The sequence below is a fragment of the Echinops telfairi genome, unplaced genomic scaffold, assembly GCF_000313985.2.
Source record: "Echinops telfairi isolate 266 unplaced genomic scaffold, ASM31398v2 ScPeMD7_655;HRSCAF=1070, whole genome shotgun sequence".
Lineage (NCBI taxonomy): Eukaryota > Metazoa > Chordata > Mammalia > Afrosoricida > Tenrecidae > Echinops > Echinops telfairi.
In genome coordinates this window covers 1,205,453-1,209,693 of record NW_022104553.1, presented here as the reverse complement: position 1 = coordinate 1,209,693, position 4,241 = coordinate 1,205,453, and positions in this window count along the sequence as shown.

Sequence of the window (4,241 nt, the reverse complement as noted above, 5' to 3'; positions counted from 1 at the left end):
ACAGGGATGAAAAACAATGCTCCAGGAACTGACAAACTACTAATTGACATGTTTCGACAAATGTGTGATCCTGGAAGCACTCAATCATCTATGTCAAGAAATTTTGCATGACCAACCAGCTGGGAGTGATCTATATTTGCGCCCATTCCAAGGAAAGGTGATCCAATAAAATGCACACATTTTCAAACACTATCATTAACATGATATATAAGTGACATTCTGCTGAATATAATTCCAAAACAGTTGAAGTAATATACTGACAGGGATCTCCCAGAAATTCAAGCTGGATTTAGAAGATTTAGAACAAGGAATAGCATTGCTTTGTAAAATGAATCTTGGCAGAGAATACCAGAAAGAGATTACCTATATTTTATTGACTATGCAAAGGCATTCGACTTGATCACACCTAACAGCAGCAATAATAAAGTAGTTATGACAAAAGGCGAAACATATATTTATTGTATGACCCAGCGATCTTATTCCTAGGTATTTCCCCAGGAGAAAGAAAAACACTTGTTAGGCACAAACCCCTGTTATGCAAGTCTTTACACTAGCTTTGTAGTTAGTTGTCCAGAGCTGGAAACCAGTCAAATACCCATCAGGTGGTGAGTGGATAAACAAAGGGTGATATGCTCATATAATGGATTACTATTCAGCAATATAAAAGAGCAAAATCTTTATATTTCCCCCCCACAAAAAATCTCAAATACATTGTGCAACGTGAAAGAGACTGGACTCAAAAAGGCTAACATGTATAAAACATTGTAAGAAAGGTAAAATGGGCTGGGAATGGGGAAAGAGGAGACTACAGTAGGCCACAACAGAACTTTGGAGTGATATGAATGTTCTGGATCTTGATTGTTGTTATAGCTTGCCAACATTCACATGACTATGTACCTAAGAAGGGTCCATTTTGCTATAGGTAAATTGCACTTCAAAATATGCCACAAGAAATCCTCGGCTGGGTTTGTGAGACATGAGGCTGCCCTTGAAGACTTTACTGGACTGAAACCACCGAGGTGGGCTCAGAGCCTCAGGCCATGGGACTCGCATCCCTCACCTCTTTGTTTTTGAGAGCTGCTTCATAAACTCCCCTAGAGAAGGCTGTGTACCCCGACCCCTGCTTTAAGGTAACTCTGGACCTGAGCTAGGCTATAAAGAAGGAGACTGGTTGCTTCCCTATACATTCTCTCTGAGCCACTCTTGACTGCTTGGCCCTCATAGCCCTTGGAAAGAAAACCGAGTGGTGCTCAGGGATGCACTATCTTTTAAAGTGGTTCCCTCTGTACATGATGCGGTTCACCCTTTTCACACTTCACCTCTTCAATTCCTACTTGACCTTCAGGCTCCAGCACAAATACCATGGCCTAGAGAACCGTATGTGTTTCCTTCGAATACTCGCCTTCATGGTAAGTTAAGAGTGTGCTATTGGGTGCTGGCAGCTGCTCCTTTTCCTTGAATAGAAGCCCCATTAGGGCAGATCCTTCATCTTGTAGCTTGATCATCTCTAAATCCCTGGGGCCTAGGACACTACCTGCACATAGATTTCAGCAGATGCTTGGCGAGTTTACTGAGTTGAGGCTACGACAGAGCTACATGCAGAACCCAGGCCACCTCTGGCGCTGGCAGGTCCGGCTGTCCTCAATACCTTCCCGGGAACTTGGCCACTGGGAATAAGGCAACGGCTTCTGCCGATTTGATTTTCCATTTGCAATGGGGGTGATATTTCTAAGCAAGTAGTCAATTAAAGGTATCTGATTTCTTCCCTGATAGTACATTGACCGTGTAGTATCCCTGCTTCGTCCCCAGACAGGAGGGGCTGCTGCTTGACATCTTTAGTAATGTCAAAGTGAACAGTAGAGGCAGCTTCACGTGGGCACTAGTGAGTCATAGAGTCTCAGGGTCCTCAGAGGCCCGCTGATCTCCCATTGGCTGGTGTGGCTGGAGCTCATCCTCCTTCAGAACCTGGAGAAGACCGAACTGCAGACCATTTCGCCTTTGCTAGGCTGTGGAGGGAAAGAAGTTGAAAATCACACCTTGAGAACCCCAAGACAGAAGGAGTCCTCCTCCTTTATGACTCGAGGGAGTTCAACTCACAGGCAGCTCCACTTGTACCACCTTGGGAGGTGTCCAGTCCAGGAGATGGTCAGTGGCCATGGCTCAGGGTACCCACCAGTCCTGCAGCCCTATGAAGAGGACTTAGAAGGCAGAGAGTCTATGGGTTGGCCACAACCACAATCAGGACTTAGTGAGTCAACCAAAGGGCTCCAAATGGAGGTAAAGTCCATGAAAGCGTGCCTATCCACACTTAAAGAGACACAGTCATGCCTTAAGCCCAGAGAAGGGTAGGTGACTCAAAGTACTAGATTCTCGAGGACTGCACTCCCAAGAACTCCAGGGATAAGAAGCATACAAGGCTCCCAAGTCCATCTGCCCTCTCAGAGAATGTACTTTGTGAAGAGAAGCTGCAGGAATCTGACGAGGTCAGTAGCCGCAGGAGCTGCAGGGGGACTCCTGCCCCACACCCTGTGGACAGGTGGTTGGATGTCTTCTCTGCTGATGGTTTTCATTGTGGTTTTATGGCCACCACCTAGATTTAAGTCCAAGCCAGGCAGCCTTTTCTAGGTGTGCTGGGTAGGAGGCAGAAAAAGAGCAGCCACCAGTCATTACTTCCCAGGGAACCCCAGGTGGAAGAAGACTTGAATGCTCACAAGGGTAATTCAGGATCATACAAGTCACAACTTTAGTTCTTTCTCACTCAGTTTCCCACCGCACCCTGCAAGGCCCTGGCTCCAGGCATCTGGAAAGGGTTTTCTGCTCCCTTTGACTCCTCCTGCCTGCCCCTTGCCCAGCACACCTAGAAAAGGCTGCTCTGGATCACATTTAACTCAAATATAGATGACAGCAAGAAAGTCACAGCCCCACCAGAGCAAATACACTGGACCTGCTCCCCCACCTCCCCCTTTGATTATGGAAACATCACCTGGCAAATTAACACTCCCCACTGAGGGCAGGAGGGCAGCCCTGCTGTCACTGTGCATTAATCACCACTATGCCCAGGCTGGGCAGCCAGGCTGCTGAGAAACCCAGGAGAACCAACTCAATTAGCTTCCCCACCCCTTGAACCCCATCCAAGGGAAACCTAAGTGGTGCCTGGGTCACCACATCAGCCTCAGGACTTGCTGGCTCTGATGCTGTTAAGCTGTGCTGTTTCAGGTGACCAACCCTTTCTGTAGCAGTGCCTCCAGGATGCTCTACCTGGGGTTTTCTGGCGGGAAGATGGGGGAAGTTTTCATGCCCATGTGTGGCCATTGGAGCCTGAGAAAAACGAATTAATAGAATTACCTAAAGTACACTGTGAAGATTACCCCTGGCAAGTTTACAGAATGGTTGAGAGCTTGACCTGTTAGGGCAGGCAGATTCAAATTCAAATGCAGTGTTCTCATACAGGCCAGTAAACCTCAATGGGCCACTGATGTAAAATGGGACACTAGATCATGGTAAGGATTAAAGGACAATGTATGTGAAAGCTACTAGTATGATCCTACAAGAAGACAATGAGAGGGATAAAGAGGGAAACTTCCAGAATGATGTGGCACTTGGGGGTATCCCAGAATGCCTGAACTCAAAGGACCCTTAGAGAGTTGATATATGATAGACGGTATATAGATGATAGATAGATAGATAGATAGATAGATAGATAGATAGATAGATAGATAGATAGATGGATGGGTATGTGGATGGATGACCAGATGGAGGTGTGGGTAAATAAATGGATGGAGAGAGAGGGCCATAGGTAGGTACGTAGATGGGAGGCAGCTGTCCTTGCATCAATTTATGGAGACCTTATGTATAACAACAAAAATTGTTTCCTGGACTTACGTCATCCTTATGATCACCAGCATGTTCAAGTCCATCCTTGTAGCTGTTGTGTCAGTCCATCTGACTGAGGGTCTCCTTTGTCCTCTGTGGCCCTCCATTTTACCAAACACTTGTCCAAGTCACTTGTCCAGTGACTGAACCCTCCTGGTGAAATGGACATTGTTTTATTGTGATCCGTGGGGCTTTCATTGGTTGATTTACAGAAGTAGGTTTCCTGGACTTCCTTCTGAATCTGTCTCAATTGGGAAGCTCTGCTGAAACCTGCTTCTATTTAATATACTGGGTAGCATAGATTTTGGCATCACAGCAACACACAAGCCCCTACTGTAGGACAAACTGACAGACATTTGGCAGCTGTG